Here is a 19,489-nt window from a genome sequence, read left to right on the forward strand (position 1 = left end):
GCTGACTATCATGGAAATTTTCCCGACCTGCTTTGTTGGAATTGCCCAACCACAAGAGCTCTAGTCAATGTAAAAACTGTACCAAGTATCTTTTGTAAAACCTTTGGGGCAGGGAGCGTGAGGCTACGCAAGGAATACAAAACTTGAAGTATTCTCCTCTTGGCTCTGCTACTTATCTATTGACTATGGGAAAGCCACTTCATCTCTCGGAGGCCTTAATTTTCTCCTCTGTCTCTTGAGAGGTTTGTATTAAATTATCTCCAAATTACCTCCCAGCATTAACATCCACGTTAAGTTCATCTTTGTATTCCTAACACAATGCTGGACTCATAATATGAGCTTAATATTTATTAGTTAAATTAGATTGAAGTTGCCCCAGGGTCTCTAGTACATTGCTTTACAACATTTTAGTTCCAACCTAACATTCCTTTCAGTGTTAAGTTTTAAATTAACTAAATGGTCTCAGAGAAGAGGTTATTTTTCCCACATTTTTCTTTATTCACCTTATATAAAAAACACACAGGGAAAAATATCATAGCAAGTCAACCTGTACTTTTAAAAATCTGAGTTGACAAATTTTGCCTTTAATCTTGAGTAAGGGATTCTCTTAGAGAATGAGATTTCAGTGGGGGGAAATGTTTTAAATTACTTGTGCGGGTACCTCAAGAAGTTTTAATAGCATACAATAACTAACAATGTATAAGTGAAAAAACACTAGCTTTGCATCTACAACAAAATGTATTCCCCAAAGAACTCACTGAAAACCCTCCTTTTAGTTTAGTTATTAAATGAATTTAAAAGTAATGTAACTATCTTTACTTTTTAAAAAACCTTTAATTCATACTTTTTACTAATTCAGGCTTATTTCTAACAATCAATAAAATTAGTGTGGTTCTACATATTTATATGATTACACACAAAATTATACAGAATTCTACATGAATATGGAATTAATTTTAGTGGTCATTGTTAATATTTTGAGGTTAAACACTCGTTTTTCAACAGCATTAACAAGTACCTGCTGGTTGTAGAGCATCACTATTATTATGAAGAAGAAGGACTGATATTTTTTAACTGATTACCATATGATAGGCACCTTGCATTACCACATTTAACCCTCTCAACAACTCTAAGATTATTATCATCTCCATATTTAAAATGAGAAGACTAATGCTTAGAGAAGTCGCTGCGTGCTCCAGAGAAAACAGTGAAATTCCATCCCAAGGTTGTCAAATATCGAAGTCCATCATGTTCCTAAACACCATGCTGTATCAACTTTGTTAGATTAACTGCCTCACATAATACTTTCAAGAGTTCATGAATTTGTCTAACCATGAGTTTATCAAAAAGCTTTCTCTAAAATTCAGCTAACTACGTAGTTCCTTGAGGGTAAAAGATCCCTTAAGGGTAAAGTCCCTTAAGGGTAAAATATCTGCCCAAGATCCTTGAGTTACCAAAGAATGGTTATAATTTCTAATATGAATTTACCACTTCCCCTGATATGTGATAGCCAAACTGCAATGATAAAGAATCACTCTGTCACTGGTAGGGACATTACTAATGCTTAACACTGCTGCTAGTACCTACCACAAAAACAACTTTGGTTTGGTATTTCCCCTTGGCAGATGCTGATATCAAGACTTTGATAGTTAACAGTTTATTGAGTTTATCCAAAACTTGAGACCACAAAGATTCTCAGAAGTTTCTTTACTAAGTAACTATTGATATTTCAAAATACTTGTCAGTGGAGCTACTTAGAAGTCCTTCAAAAATATACTTATGTAATATATCTTCATATGGCTAAAAGATTAACCATTCCAAATTATCTAAATAGTTGTGTCCCTAAAATCAGTCATATAGTCTGATGATCGATCAATAAATATTCACTGATGCTTGGAGCTCAAACTTCTGTTATGCAATTCCATTTCTAGGGGTATTTTCTTAAGAAAGGTAAATCAAATATGTTCAGCTGTGCAATTTTTTATGATTGAAAATTTATAAGATACATGAAAATCACCAAAAGAAGATTGATGAAAAGAAGTACATAGAATGATATTCATGTACTGCACACCTATATTCTTTGACATGGGAACATGTCCATGATATATTGCTAAATGAAAAGATAGCTACTAGTTTCTATGTATAAAGTGACTTTTTGGGGTTTATATTTTTTAAAAAAGTAAAACTGTATATGTATTCATGAGTATATTCAAAGAAAAAAATCTGAAAGATATGCTGTATTCCAAATTGTTAACAGATCTGTGAGTAATGGAATTATGTGACATTATTTTCTTCTTTAGATTTTAAACTTTTTTCCTGATAATATTGCAAGGAGAATAAATTAGCTTTATAATCAGAAAACAAAACCTTTTCAAAATAACTCCAATAAGCATTTGTGGGGAGTTTAATCTAAGCAGCATATTTGAAATAAAACTATTATGTTTGCCATATCCCCAGTTGGAAACCACAGTATCAGCCAGTTAAGTCAGTCATAAGCATTTGTTAAGCATGCACAATGTGAGGGACATGGTCCTTCACAACACAGGAAAATAGAAAAAATTGAGTCTACCTTAGAGGATCTTAGAACTAGCTGGAGAATGAAAACATACCCACATGATCCATTCTCACTATTAACTAGTAAGGTATGTATTAACCAGTAAGAAAAACTTGCTAACGTATGTTCCTGGGCAGAAGGAAGTTTGTCTTTTAACTGCTTGTTGAAACAGTTTCATGCTTGTACCCAAGATGAGGCTGATACAAACCTCTAATATTTTTGTATCATTTAAAATTTCTAAGGCTATTAGTATTTAGGATCTGTTGGACTCTATTGTACCAAAAGTTAAATTTATTAATTTTTCTCCTGCATCAATGGAAAAAAAACTAACAGACATTATTTAATACAATTAAATTTTTATTTAAAATAATCTAGGGCTTCCCTGGTGGCGCAGTGGTTGGGAGTCCGCCTGCCGATGAAGGGGACACGGGTTCGTGACCCGGTCCGGGAAGATCCCACATGCCGCGGAGCAGCTGGGCCCGTGAACCATGGCCACTGAGCCTGCGCGTCCGGAGCCTGTGCTCTGCTACGGGAGAGGCCACAACGTATAGAAAAAAAAAAAATCATCTAAAAGTTGATATTGCTCATATCTAAATTTCCTTAATGTCCAAAGTTTACATTTTAAAGGGCGTACTTTTTAATATTTTACCAAAATATTCACAAAGTATGTTCCTGCCTTCTTAAATATCTAAATAAAATTGTATAATTTCTCCATAATTATTATAATGAATATCCACTATTAGAGATTTGTTCCAGACTACTGAAAAGTATAGGACTGCTTGCCCTTTCTTTGACTGGATCCACACTGTTACGTTTTCTCAGTTCTTGTGTCTGCTTTTCATTGTTGTAGTTTTTAATCCATGTAGTCTTTTGCTCTTCAGGTGCCAACACTCTGTTGGTACCAACAATCTGACTTTAGCTGCATCCCTTCTCTGGCTTTTTTTCCCCTAATTTGCTGCAGGCTAAGAATGAGAACCTGGATAGAAAGAGGTAGGAGATCTCATATGTAAAGTACATGGACCCCTGGACTTTGAGATGTTTACATCAGCTACTCTGAGACTTTTGTTGTCTTCCACGTTCTCAATACTGCCAAGATTGCGGAGGTTTTCATAACCTCCAGGTTTCTGAGATGTTTTGTATTTCAGAAAACTTTAACAGAATCTATTACATTGATTTTAGAATCTTCATAATATTTTAAGTTTGAAGGCAGGCATCCTTCAGAAGAGAAGGGTAAAGAAGATACCTAGAATAAGTGATGAGAAATGATGCAAAATAGAAGAAGAAAGGAAGAGATACAAAAGGAAAGGGAGAGGGAAGTGGAGAGAAAAAAGAAAGGAAGGAAGAGGGAAAGGCAAGAAGGCAGGAATGAGAGGTGAGGGTATGAGGGAGAGAGAGGAAAGGAAAGATGGAAAGATTTAGAAAGAGAAAGAGACAGAGGGAAGGAGCGATGCAGAGAAAAGGGGACAAGAAAAGGGGAGGAGAGAAAATTAAAGCAGCAGTAGGGAGAGGAGAAACTGAGATGTAGAGAGTAAAAGAGAGACAGAAAGAGAAACAGATATAGGGAGAAGGAGGTAGGGAAATGAGCATAGAGAGCGAGTAATAGAGAGATAAAAAGAGGAAAAGGAGGGAGGGAGAGATATACCACCTGAAAACTTTCCAGTTCCCAAGAACCCATATTTGTCCCTCCTGAACATATTTTCTATGAGGTTCTATCTTTTTGGTATATCCTGTTTTTACTTAAGCTACTTTGATTAGGTTTCAGCCCTTGCAAAAAAAAACAGGCTCTAAATTTAAAAAAAAAAAAATTCTCAATCAATGATCACTTACTGATCATTTTCTAACTTCTAGAAATTGAACTCAGTGCAAATCTACATATCGCAATATCCTCACTTTATCAGTTAATATAATTGAGCTTAAAATTCAAGCAGATATTATTCTATGTCAATGCAGTGTAGCCTGGAATATTTAGGTTTGAATATATTTCAGAAAAATAAAATAGCGTATTTGTTGTCCACTGATACATAACAAATTACCCCAAATCTTGGCAGCTTAGAACAATAATAAACATTTATTATCTCACAGTGTCTGTGGGTCAGGAACTTGGGAGCAGCATAGCTGGATGACTCTGGCTCTAGATTTCTCATGAGGCTGCATTGAAGACATTAGTCAATGAAGGCTTCACTTAAGCTGAAGGACCTCCTTCAAAGATGGCTCCCTCACATGGGAAATTTCCTTACTATGCGGGCATCTCAGCAGGGCTGCATGAGTGTCCTTACAGCATAACAGTTAGCGTCTCCCAGAACAAGTGATCCCTGAGAAAGCAAGACAGAAACTTTAAAGCATTTATGACCCAGGCTAGGAAATCACACTCTGTGATTTCCTCAATATCCTATTGGTTACACAGGTCAGCTGTTTGCATATGGGAGTGAACTTCACAGAAGTATGAACACCAGGAGGTGAGAGTCACTGGGGCCATTTTGGAGGCTGTCTCTCTACCACACTTAGTTAACCAGTTTGATACTGTTAACTGAATTTTAAATCTAAACTTCTGAAAAACAAATGATTAGAATATAAGATGGCTTTTGGGAACTTAACTGTTTTCTTTCAAAGTTTTAAAGAAGAGAGTAACTAAGCTATGTTGAAGATTATATTAGTAATAGTTACTATCTTAGGAATATTATCATCTGAATATGAAAGTGACTTTATGAATATGATATATTTTTTTCTGGCTGTAACTTTGACAGTCTTAGAACTTAACTGGTTTCTCTCACTCCCATTTTTTTTTTTAAAGACCGTAAATCTCATTCTTTTTCATGTACAGTTCTATGATTTTTGGCAAATGTATACCATTATGTAACCACCACCATAATCAAGATATAGAACAACTCTATCAGTTCAAAATATTAATACTCTCTTTTTCTCTTTTCTTCCCTTACCCGGGCAAGAAGAAATATTTGTCTTCAGAATTAAGTCCATAACATAGCAGAAATCTTCACAGTAGAGAAAACTACACTTTGTTCACGTTCATCTCTAGAAATGAGTTAAACAGGGTTGAACTATGATATAAGTGGTGGAGATGAAGGAAGCCAGAGACAGTGCCACAGTAAAAACACCAGAATGACTATACATGTACAAGACAAATGCTATAGGGACCGATTTTCAAGCTTTCATCTCATGTCTGAACTAATCCGATGCTGTACCAATATTTCCTATACTTGAGGGATTAGAACATTTCATTGGCGTTTATGAAAGTGAGCAGAAGAATGGCCTTATTAGCCACTCCAGGGTTTGTTTTTAACCTATGCCTAAAGAGAAGTGAAAATCAGCTACCCTTCCAGATAGAAATATCTTAGCTGATTGCCTACTTGGATGTAATTAAGAATAAAGACATTCTCATTCATAATTTCATGTATTTGTATCATACATATCTCTATCTATCTATCTATCTAAATACACATATCTGGCAACTATAACCCTCATCCCTCTCAGTACATCTTTCATATTTTCTTTTACAGCCATAAGTGGGAATGGAGCACATACAAGCTTCTTTATCCTTAGCTACTCAGATAATGACGTAATAGGTATTAAAAGGCATGAAATGCATGTTATAGAATTTTATCTACAAAAGGTAAAAGTAAGATATAAGAAGATAAAATTTAGAAGGATGAATCTGAAATAGGATTAAAATGAAGTGAATTAAAATAATTTGAGAAATAAGAGAAATCACATATAACTTACATATAGTGTGTGTGTGTATATATATATACATATATATACACACTATATATGTGTGTGTGTGTGTGTATCAGGAGTGAGGATGTTTATGAGTCAGGTAAATATATGTACAATGGGTGTAATAATATTGGAGATTTAAGTAAAAGTCATATAGTTGGGAAAACTAGAAATATCTAAAGTCCAACAGATACAAGAAGAAAAAATAAGTCACTCTGTTGGTAACTAAAAAGAAAATGAAGAGGTTAAAAAAATGGGAAAAGAGAGATTAGGATAATGTGGAGAATACTGAAGAAAATGGAAAGCTGATAGAGTTGGAGAAATTGTCAGGCTAAGAAATCCAGTGTCTATCATGTTCCTGTCAAGGCAAAGCAGCTGAGAGAAACTTTAGAGCTTGTGCCTCCTCTCTGCCTCTCTGTCTACATTATCCTGACCTAGCCCCACATGCTTAACAAAACAAACAAACAAGCAGACAAAAAATAAAACAATGAGCTTAATTTAGCTTGGCTCATTTTTCAAGAACCTTTAGTTGTTCTTGGTGACCACCAAGTTCTTGTCAAAACTTTCACTTACTTTATGTTCAATTACCTTTCCTAGAGTTTTACTCAGGAATGGTGTATAATTTACTGATGTATGGTTACTAGGGATATGTGAAAATACATCTAGCGAAGTGATCACTGTGAAAAGCAAATCTACTTAATTGATGCAAGAGAACTTATCTTCTCCTAGGCAGTGTGATAAACGGTTTTTAATCAAAATTAGACCCTATCATTCATTATCTATTCAGAAACTATCCTACACTCCTCCCATTTTTCACACCCCACATACAATGGTTAAGCTTTATTGATTTTTGGCCCCTCCTTTCCATCCGTACTGTCATTGCCCTATTTGAGGCTGTCTCCAACTGTCACTCCAGTACTGCAAAGTTCTTACCTCCTCTGACTTACCCAGTGGTGTAGGAGGGTAAATGGTGTCTGGGGAGAGGTAATGAGTCTGTTCTCTCTCCCTACCCACAGCCCACTTTTGCTCTAGAATTTATAGATTCATTTCTTTATGGTACCCTTTCCTATGCCCCAGAATTTAACCTATATTTTTCTTCCAGAATGATCTTTCTGACCCAAATGTCTGATCATACTACCTCCCTGCTAACAGTTCTTCAATGGCTAACCAGCATCTGAAGCAAAAGTAGCAATTGCCAATGGCCACAGGGGCCAGGCAGGTGGCATAAGTGACATTTGAATAAAGCAGATCAATAGGTACTATTGCAGAGTGGTGACAGCAGAGTCTGTCAAATGTGGGGAAATGTGGCCAGAACTCCCAAATCTTCAGAACAGGCTAGAAGTCCAAACTTGTATGTGAAATTTCTCAATTTTAAAATGTTGACAACTAATTCTACTCTTTTAAAACACATCACTTCTGTAGCCTGTGGGCAACAATCTGCCAACTCTGACCTGATAAGATAAAAGCCAAACTCCTTAGCATGGCATAAAAGACTCTACATGATCTACTTCCTTCCTACCTTTACAACTCTATCCCTTGCCAGTTCTTCCTGCCAAAAAAGCATGTATGCTTCATCGATTGTGAATTACATTCACTTCCAGGAGAAGTGTAGTTTTACTTGCCTTTGTGTTTCTGCCTCTGTTCTGATGGAGTCTCCTCCCTAACTCACACTGCATCACCCCCAAACACCTCATCCAATTCCTCATTGATTAATTGTGTCCGTGAAGTGTCATCTCTTTCCATAAGCCGTCCCTGTCCTACACCTTCCCTCCTTTGCCACCTAGGATAGATGGCTTTACAGTAGGTTCCCAAAGCATTAAGTAGATCCCAGTCATTGCCTTAAATAAAGACTCTAAGAGAAGAAGCAAATATATGTGGGAAGCTGTTAAATTCCATTTTGCATTTGTTAGGCTCAGATATTTCCTGTCAGTAAGCAATTGTATAAATGACTATGGAACTTAGATGCAATATCTGGCCTTCAGGTGGGGATCTGAGAAAAAAAAACTCTGTAAAGTGAAAAGAAAAAAGGGCTACAGATGAAATCCTGTGAAATAAAATGTAGGCAGAGAAAAAGGAGTGTATGAGAGGAATCTTAAAAGTAGTTAGAGAATTAGGAGGAAAACCAGGAGTGAGTGGTGTCATGAAAGATGAGGGGAAATTTTCAAGAAGGAGAGAGTATTCGTCATGGTCAAATACTGCAAAACGTCCACTGGACTTAACAATAACATCACTGGTCATCCTGATAAGACCAGTTTTTAAGGAATGGTGGTTGTGAAACCAAACTAGAGTGAATTAAGGAATGGAAAGAAAATGAGGAAGTGGAAACCATGAATGAAGATTCCTCTATCAAGATTATTTTTTGCAGATTGAAGAAGAAACACTAGAATTGTATATGGGGTTAAGGAAGGATTTTGGCGGGGAAGAGCTACTGACTGGTTTATTTTCAGTACTTCTCAACAGGGAAGGTAATGGCATTTTGAGAAGTGTAATTCATTGTTGGGTGAAGAATTCCCTCACATTGCAAGTTATTTAGCATCCCTGCTACCTTCCTCCCCATCAAATCATAGTAATGCTCCCCAGACATTTTGATAACCAAAGATACCCCCACCATACTTCCAGATGCCTCTGGGACAATGGTATTGACCCCATTAGGGAATCACAGCACAGTCTCCCTGCAATGGGCTCTTTTTCTCTCAACATTTTGTTATGAGAAATTTCAAACAGACAAGTTGAAAGAATAGTATAACAAACACTTAGATACCCATTAGCTAGATTCAGAAATTGTTAACATCTTGCCAAATTTCCTTTATCTACTTCATGTGTGTTTATTTTTTTTTATTTTGCCAAACCACTTGAAAGGAAGTTGTCAACATGATGACACTTTATACATGCATCTCCTTAAATTATACATGCATCTCCTTAAATTAAGGACAGATTTTGTAATCATAACATTATTACCACATCTCAGAACACAAATAACAAAAAAATTCTTAATATCAATCTAAAACCCAATCCATATTTAAATTTTCCCAACAATCAATCATAACTTTTTTTTTCCAAATCAGAACCTAGTCAAAATTCACATGTTTAATTTGGTTGTTATATTTTTCAGTCTCTTTTAATCTAAAAATCCTCACTTTTTTTTTAAGAGGCCTGGCCAATTGTCCTGTAGACTATCCTACATTTGGGTTTTTCTGATTAAATCCTTATGGTATAATTTAATATGTTCTTATAGCCCCCTTATTTCTTATAAAATGATATCTGATCTAAGAGGCTTGATTAGACTCAAGCTATTCATTTTCGGCAAAAATATATCATAGATAATGGAAGGGCACATAATGGAGGCTGTTCTATTATTTATGGTGCTGTGTTTGATCACAGAGTTGAGTTACTGATTGTTGTTGATTTAAGGGAATACATGTTTTACACTGTTATAACTTTAGCACTAATAGGGGCTTGCCACGTGGCAGGTGCTCATAAATGTTTGGTGAATGAACAAATGAATAAGTGAATAATATAAACTGATTTTAAGTGATAGCTAACAAAAAAGAGGCAGTTGAGTTCTGATACACAAATTCTAGAATAGCTGGTTATAGATCTAATTGAAGAAAGAAATTATTGAGTATTCTTTATAATTTTAAATCTTATGTTTCATAATGAGAATATAATTTTCTACCCATTATTATTATTATGCCAGTGTTTTATTTTATTTTATTATTTTGGCCATGCCGCACAGCATGCAGGATCTTACTTCCCCCACCAGGGTTCGAACCCATGCCCACTGCAGTGGAACTGCAGAGTCTTTTTTTTTTAATAGAAATTTCATGTAATGTCTGAAACATTTATATTAACATATTTCCATACAAATAACCCAAAGAAAGTTTAGTATTAGTTGTTTTGTTTGTTTGTTTATACTGCAGGTTCTTATTAGTCATCAATTTTATACACATCAGTGTATACATGTCAATCCCAATCGCCCAATTCAGCACAACACCATCCCCACCCCACTGCAGTTTTCCCCCCTTGGTGTCCATATGTTTGTTCTCTACATCTGTGTCTCAACTTCTGCCCTGCAAACCAGTTCATCTGTACCATTTTTCTAGGTTCCACATACATGCGTTAATATACGATATTTGTTTTTCTCTTTCTGACTTACTTCACTCTGTATGACAGTCTCTAGATTGATCCACATCTCAACAAATGACTCAATTTCGTTCCTTTTTATGGCTGAGTAATATTCCATTGTATATATGTACCACAACTTCTTTATTCATTCGTCTGTCGATGGGCATTTAGGTTGTTCCATGACCTGGCTATTGTAAATAGTGCTGCAATGAACATTGGGGTGCATGTGTCTTTTTGAATTATGCTTTTCTCTGGGTATATGCCCAGTAGTGGGATTGCTGGATCATATGGTAATTCTACTTTTAGTTTTTTAGGGAACTTCCATACTGTTCTCCATAGTGGCTGTATCAATTTACATTCCCACCAACAGTGCAAGAGGGTTCCCTTTTCTCCACACCCTCTCCAGCATTTGTTGTTTGTAGATTTTCTGATGATGCCTATTCTAACTGGTGTGAGATGATACCTCATTGTAGTTTTGATTTGCATTTTTCTAATAATTAGTGACGTTGAGCAGCTTTTCATGTGCTTCTTGGCCATCCGTATGTCTTCTTTGGAGAAATATCTATTTAGGTCTTCTGCCCAGTTTTGGATTGGGAACTGCAGAGTCTTAACCACTGGACTGCCGGGGAAGTCCCTATGCCAGTGTTCAGAAACATATTCTGATGTCATTTCCTTGGGAGAAATGAAGGGTTTGAAATATTGAAATATTTCCTGTGGGGAAAAGGTCTTTTGGAGAAATAAAATAACAAAGTCTTGGAGAAATAAAATATTAACAAATTTGAAATTCTTCTCTGATGATCTTCTTCACACAATATCAATAATATTATATCAGGTAGAGTTCTTTGTTCCAGCACAGAAATTGACTCTAATTTTAAGCAAAAAAATCAGTTTGTTAGAAGGATATGGTGTAGTCCCCAAAATTGAAAAAAAAGCTAAGAAAGCAAGTAGTACAGGAACTGACATAGGCGATGACAAGAATACTAGACAGTCTCTTTAGAGCATCATCATCTGGACAAATCAACTTTGTCTGCTAAATGCTAAAGAGAGCTAATCTGATTGGTTTCCATGGAGTTAGATCATTTTTCTGCTTGTTGTTTGTTACCTAGAATCTGAACACTTTTTAATTAGGGACAATTCCCATTTTGTGAGTCGTGTTGGGAGAAAGGACCATGCCACCCACTACAGAAGCTACATGGGGCTAGACATTCTCTCTTCCAGTTCCTCAGCAGTTAAGTCTTGGGCACCTGAGCTAGGCTTAACCAACCGGGCATTCAGACCAAGGACTTTGAATTCAGAGAAAATGTTGGGAAGTTGAGTTGTCCTCAGTAATGGTGGTAGAAGGGTCAGCAAACCTTATCTGTAAAGGACTAGATGGTAAATAGTTTAGTTATTGTGTGTACATATAATCTCTTTCCCATATTTGTCTTTGTTTGCTTAAAACCCTCTAAAGATGGAAAGGCTCTTCTTAGGTCGCTGGCAGCCAGAGCTGCAGTCATTTATTTGCAGGCTTGATTGGGGCCGGAGGATCTGCTTTCAAGAAGGCTCATTCCCTTGGCTGGAGGCTTCAGTTCCTCACTAAGTGGGCCTGTCCAAAAAAGGTGCCTGAGTGTCTTCACGCATGATAGCCCAAGTCACACAGAATGAGTGATTCTAGAGAGTAATCGAGCAAACAAGACTGAAACCAGTGTCTTCTATTACCTAATCTTAAGAGTGACAGATCATCACTTGTGCTGAATGCTACTGGTCACTCAGAACAGCACAGGGACAATGTGAAGACACGATAAATACCACAAGGTGGGGATCATTGGGGGCCCTCTTAGAGGCTGTTTACCACAGTTGTCACAACAATTACTATCTGGTGGTAGCACCACCAATGTCGTTCTATCAGAGTTTTCATATAATGTGATCTTGACTATGTTATTATTGCCGGACTTATACATTTGTTCCTGCTCATTTTGTGGGTTCATTCTCTGGCCTTCTCACTAATTCTGGAACCATTCAACATCCTTTCCATAAATGTCTTTTCTGCTTATGGAAGTGTGGTGTGCAAAATTCTAAAATGCTCTCCAAGATTCTTGTCCCTGGTGTAAACACCATGTATAATCCCCTCATCTTGAGTATTGGAAGGAACTGTGAATACAATGGATTTCACTCTTGTGATTACGTTACATGAAAAAGGTGAAGGAATTCTGCAGTTGTAATTAATGACCCAAATCAGTTGATTTTGTGTTAATCAAAGGCAGATTATCCTGCTTGTGGGAACATAAAATGGTGCAGATACTATGGAGAACAGTATGATTGTTGCTCAAAAAATTAAAATTAGAATTACCACATCATCTAGCAATTCCACTTCTGAGTATATACCCAAAGAATTTAAAGCAGGGTCATGAAGAGATATGTGTATACCCATGCTTATAGCAATATTATTCACAATAGCCAAAAGGTGGAAACATCCCAAGTGTCCACAGACAGATGAATAGATAAACAAAACGAACCTTGAGAATACTATGATAAGTGAAATAAGCCAGTCACAAAAGGACAAATACTGTATGATTCCTCTCATATGAGATACTTAGAATGGTAAAATTCATAAAGACAGAAAGTAGAATAATGGCTTCTAGGGACTGGGGGTGGGATGGATGGAATTATTGTTTAATGGGTACAGAATTTCAGTTTTTAAAGATGAAAAAAGTTCCGTGGATGAAAGGTGGTGATGGTTGCACAGCAATGTAGATGTGCTTAATGCCACAAACTGTATCCTTGGAAAATGGTTCAAATGGTAACTTTTACATTATGTATATTTTAACACAATTAAAACATTTTTTAATTTAAAATGTGAAAAAAATATTATTTTTTTAATAAAGGAGACTATCCTGAGTGGCCTTGAGTTAATGGGGAAAGGTCTTTTAAAGAGTGACTGGGCCCTTCCTGGAGGGAGATTCTCCTGCTGGCCTGGACACCATGTCGTGAGCTGTATGGAGGGGCCACATGGCAAGGACCTGAGGGCAGCCTCTAGTTGCTGAGAGCAGCCTCTGGCTGATAGCCAGCAAGAATATGGGGACCTCCATTCTGCAACTACAAGGAATTGAATGCTGCAAATGACTAGTGAGCTTGGAAGAGGACCCCAAGCCTCAAGGTACCCAAGCTGCGGGTACAGCTAGCAACATCTTTATTTCAGCCTCAAAAAACCCTGAGCAGAAGACCAAGCAAAAATGTGTCAGACTCTTGACTCACAGAAACTATGACTTAAAAATTTGTGGGACTTCCCTTGTGGTGCTGGTGGTTAAGAATCCGCCTGCCAATTCCGGGGACACGGGTTTGACCCCTGGTCCGGGAAGATCCCACATGCTGCAGAGCAAATAAGCCCATGCGCCACAACTACTGAGCCTGCGCTCTAGAGCCTGTGAGCCACAACTACTGAGCCTGTGTGCCTAGAGCCCGTGCTCCGCAACAAGAGAAGCCACCGCAGTGAGAAGTCCGAGCACCGCAACGAAGAGTAGCCCCCACTCGCCACATCTAGAGAAAACCCGCACGCAGCAACGGAGACCCAATGCAGCCAAAAATAAATAAAATTTTTAAAATGTTTAAAAAATAAATTAAAAAAATTTGTGTTGTTTTAAGCCACTAAATTTGTTGTAATTTGTTGCACAGCAATAGAAAACTAGTACAAATAGTCAGTGTCTTCTTTGGAATCAAGAATCCTAACTGATTTATGTATCTACTCCTGGGTAGGGAAACTTGATAATTCCAAGACTCTGTGCAGTGAAACAAACAATCCTTCCCCCCTTCCAAGAAAACCTACGCATCACTATTAATAGAAGAGGGAAGGCATGCCAGATAGGTGAAATTAGAAAACAGACATCTACCATGCTGTGTATGCATGTGTGTGTGTATATATATATTTAACTTAGAATAAGTTAACTAGTTATCTATGTATTATTTTATATCTAATTTCTCCCCAATTTTTAGTATTAATTTTTAACCACGAGTCTCCATCATCTTAGTAGTGGTATTCCAAGTTTTCATTTATTTGTTATATTTAAGTTGTGATGGTGGAGTAGAAATAAATTTTCTCTGTAAATTCCAAGGAACTGTGAGGTCATTTAGTCTAGCCAAACCCTTTGACTGAAGCATAATTGGGGATAACCCAGTAGGATACGCCTAATGCTCCAAGACGCTATCAGAATGGACAAATGAGCAGAGGAAGAAAACAGCAGGACACACAGTCCTCATCATCCCATTAGCTTCCCTCTACAACACCAGCTGCCATTTAAACTAGCCTTTCAAATGGAAAGGGTGTTGCCCATTCTGGCCTAAACATATGAGGGCTTTGGTGGCTTGTCATTGCCCTGATGATTTTTCAGTCTTTGAGAATTTTCTTTTAAAATGAGATAGACGGGTCATATTTTAAGCCTTATTAGCTAAGATCTTAATTCTCAGTTTATGCCAATGATGGATTACATCTGCTAATAGCAAGAATGAGTCACAGGATAAATGGGGAGGAGAGAAATTTTCAAAGATAAATTAAGCTTTCTTCACATTTTATCTAGGGCTGTCTGAGCTACTCTGAACAATTCTGTGTTCCTTTTCATCCCCATCATTTTAATGATAAATATGCCCCGCTTCTTTGTATCTAAGACCTTCCATTATAAAATTATTATTTCTCCAGTTTTGGCTCCTGCTATGACTTTCTTGATGTTTTGTGCTCTAATACTATGTAACTGTCCCTCTTTCTGCCTTTATACATACAAGATTCCCACTCCCCTTCACACACACATCATGTTTGTGCCTGGCTAGTTCCTACTCTTCCTTGAGGATGAGTTCATGTACCACTCCTTCTCAAAGATCTCCCTGATAGGCTGTGCCTATCTGTCCCTCACCTCAGCCCCCACCCCCAACACAAAGTACACTCTTCTGTCCTTCAACAGTATACACTGCTTTAACTGTATCCTTCTCTTTATTTGTATCCCTTTCTTTACCCTGTACAGTAATATATTCATTCAGTGCTTATAACAGGAATGGGCCCTTCGTAAATTCTGTAAAAGTATTAGCTCTTATCATTGTATTTAAATTACCTATTTCAATACCAGTTTCCTCTACTAAAGTGTAAACTCCTTAACCTAAAGGATAATGTCATTCATTTTCTTAGTTCTTGGATTACAGTAGGTGATTAAGAAATGTTCATTGAAATGTAAGATGGTAAGAAACTATTATTTATTGAGCCCTGTCAGGCAAGATTTCTAAAACCGTCCCTCAGAGATGTCCTTGATTTAATCCCTGGAACCTGTAAATAGGATATTATGATCAGGTTATTTTATATGGTCAGTTGACCTTAAAATAGGGAGATTATCTAATTTCAGCAACTTTTAAAAACAGATACCTCTCTCAGGTTGATGGCAGAAGGGGAAGTCAAAGAGAGGAAGCAGAGCATGAGAAGGATTTGACACACTGTGGCTGGCTTTGAAGATGGAGGGGGCCATGTGTAAGAAACAGAAAGAGGTCGCTAGGAGCTGAGAGTGATTCCCAGTCCACCACTAGCAAGGAAGTGGGGACATCAGTCCTGCAACTACAACTTAAATGAGCTCCCAAGAGCCTCCAGCTAAGAGCCCAGCCCAGCTGATACCTGGTTTTTGGCCTCCTGAGCATAGAACCCAACTGAGCCCACCTGCACTTCTGACCTACAGAACTGTGAGATAATGAATAGTTATTGTTATAAGGTGTTACATTTGTGGTCATTTCTTATGGCACCAATAGAAAATGAACTACATGTCAGCTATATGCAATGTCAGCTATAATACATAAATAAAGCTGACTCTTTATTTATGTATTGGGAATGAATCTCACTTAAAGAGTCCTCATCTGGCCTAATTTTCTATAAATAACTTAATCTCAACCTAAACTCCTGACCAGTAGGGAATTCTATATCAGTCATTCTTGGTGGTCTTTAACCTCCACCAGGGTGTGTGTCAAGTTTCTGAGGTCATACTACACAGTGCTACAGCCATGTTTACACACTAGTTAATGCTGGAACATCTGTCCTAGCCTGCATGATCCCTTCAGGTGGCTTCCCGACATTTAAATTCCAGCTGGGGGCAGATTTACTGCAAAACTTCAGGGCCTCTAACTTCAGTGGGTCCCTTCCAAGGCCCTACACTTAACTGAGTGTAATTTTATATCCTTTTCCTTAAAGAGGAATCCCCAAATTGCATAAATGTCAGGCACCACAAAACCTGGACACCCCCTCAGCTCAGAACTTTCCTGGTTAACTAATCAGAGTAAACTTTTCTTCCCTACCCCACATCTGCCTAACTGCCAGTAACTTTAGACAATTTTTACCTTCTCTCTTCCTAATTTTTTTCCTCACTACACTTAGCCGTATCTGAATTTATTTATTCGTTTAAAATGTGTTCATTTTTTGTCCCTCCCCACTAGAATGTAAGTTTATTGAAGGCAGGCACTTTGTTTTATTCATTCCTATATGCCTAGAATCTAGAATGATGATTGACAAATAATAGATGTTAATCAATATGTATTGACCCATCAACCTCTGGTTTATCAAACTGCTGCATTCCGGTTGTCTTAGTTCATTTGGGCTGCTAAAACAAAATACCATAAACTTGCAGCTTTATAAACAACAAACGTTTATTTCTCACAGTTCTGGAGGTGGGGAAGTCTTAAGATCAAAGGCACAGCCAGATTTAGTTTCTGATGAGAGCTTGCTTCCTGGTTCATAGATGGTAGTCCTTTCACTGTGACGCTACATGGTGGAAGGGGCCAAGGGTACTAATGTGACATAACTAGCTCCCCAAAGCCCTATCTCCTAATACCATCACCTTGGGGATTAGGATTTCAACATACGAATTTTGAGGGGACATAAACATTCAGACCATAGTATAGACCAAATCTGGGGCACACCTATGTTTGGCTAGTGGGAGTTCCAATGCTTAGGTTCCAGCCTCTCTATGCAGCATTAAGCCATTCATTCTGAGATCTTGTCACATTCTAGGGACACTTCCAGAGATCAGGGAGCAAATCCCCACTGCTCTAGAGGCCCACCGACTTCTTTCTCATCCTTTTAGCCTATGCATCACGTTTTATTCTCAGTGAAATCCTTCTTTTCCACCGAAGTGCCCAAAAATGGCTTGGGAGATTCCCTTTGCTTGGTTCCCCCTTTTCCACCCTAAATAGAAATAATATTACATGATACTATGAAATAACATTTTTAAAAAGTGAGAATACAAGCAATTTTAGAAAATGTTCCTGTTTGTGTTGATCTGTAATACCATGCAAGTGTAGCTTCAATAAATTCCTAGCCAACTGGTACACTACTTCCAACCAGATTACTAGCCCTAAATTCTTATTCAATAGATATTTGGGGGTGGTCACTTCAAGCTAGGAAGGAAAGTGTTTTGAAAGCAACTTCTGCTTTCTTCCTTGCCACAAACATCCCCTGAGGCAAGGAAGCCGAGTTGCTATCAGCTTTAATGAGGGAAGGAAAAGAGGCAAATACAAGAAAACAAAATCTCATTTTTTTTCTTTCTAATATATATTATTCATTTAATCTTAAAACAACCACATGAGGCTCATATTATTCCCACCTGCCAAAACTGAGCATAGTCTTTACCAGTGATGTTGTGTCTGTTATCACTGCACATGTTTATTCTCACTAATATCCTACTCTGTCCTTTTTTTGCATTCTAGTCTCTGGAGGAATTTAGAAGCTTTTTTCAGAATTTCAGTTTAAGGACATTTGAATGAATCCTTCAACTAAATGCTAGTGTTCCAAGATGGAGCTCATGCACCTAAACTCTCCTTCCAGATGTTGAAGCATCCTATATTATTACATTCTCTAGTTATTTTGCTAATAATAAACTTGACTGGGAGCATAATAACATATTATGCTACACTCTTTAGATGATGGTACATCAGAGAACACAGAAAAAATTCTAAGCTTTGTGTGTGTGTGCATGTGTGAAAATTTAAATTTTATGATTTACTAAAAATGTCTTCAAATTGATAATTAACAAGTAAATTAATGGTTAGTAGGGGATATCTGTAATGTACTTAAGTTTTGAAAAAGATGTGTACAGATCCTCTTCTGAAAATCTCCTGCATGTAATAACTAAAGACCCCAACTGATTAATGATTTGCTGCAGCAAAGGAAAACATTTAGCAAATTAATACAGTGTAATTTGCACTTCTATTTTAAGGCTTAATTTGCATTAAAAGAGCTGAACAGTATCTTGACACCTTTATCTACTCAGAGGGCATTAAGAAATGAAAATATTTGCATTTCTTCAATTTCTTTTTCTGCTTAGATAAATTTTTAAGTTCATTCTGCTATTAAGGTATTATGAAGTGACTGGCTTTGTGTTGTTTTTTAAACAATAAGTTTTGCCTTTTCTGGAGTTAGTGGTAGGTCTTCAGTATCATTAATTCAAAACATTAAAAAAAATTCTCCTTAAAAAGGCAAACAGGTGGCAGTTTAACAGCACTTGCAATGAGATTAACACAGAACTCCCTGACCCTTAGATCTGGAGAAGGAAAGCTAACCTCAGTGAAATTTGCATATATTAACAGCCCTGGTGGGTTTTTATTTTGTTTTGTTTTTGTCTGGTAGCCTTTGGGAAATGATACTTAGCAATTTATTAATAAACTACTGTTTTATTAATTTTACATCCTAAAGTAAGTGCTTGAATCAGAAATAACATACTTCCTACCAAACTCTTGCCCAAATCAAAACTTGAGATATCAATCTATATTCCAAGGCACTTTTAAGAGCTACCAAATAGACCATAACATTCTTGGGAAATAGTAAAGATAAGCTGTCAGTTTTTCTAGGTAGATAGAAGAGCTGACAAGGCAATCTTCAAATTCCTTTCTTTTATTTTAAGAACTGTATTCTGGAGTTTTTTAAGTGAATAGGAATTTTGTATTTTAGTGCTAAGAGTTCTCCAGCACCTAACACTGTCATTATTCAAAGCTCTGATTGGTGCATTTTAGGCATGTTACACTCACTTTCTATTTCTACAATATTTTTAGAGGAAATATTTTTAACCACACCTGGGTTCTATTACT

The sequence above is a fragment of the Lagenorhynchus albirostris genome, chromosome 11, assembly GCF_949774975.1.
Source record: "Lagenorhynchus albirostris chromosome 11, mLagAlb1.1, whole genome shotgun sequence".
NCBI lineage: Eukaryota > Metazoa > Chordata > Mammalia > Artiodactyla > Delphinidae > Lagenorhynchus > Lagenorhynchus albirostris.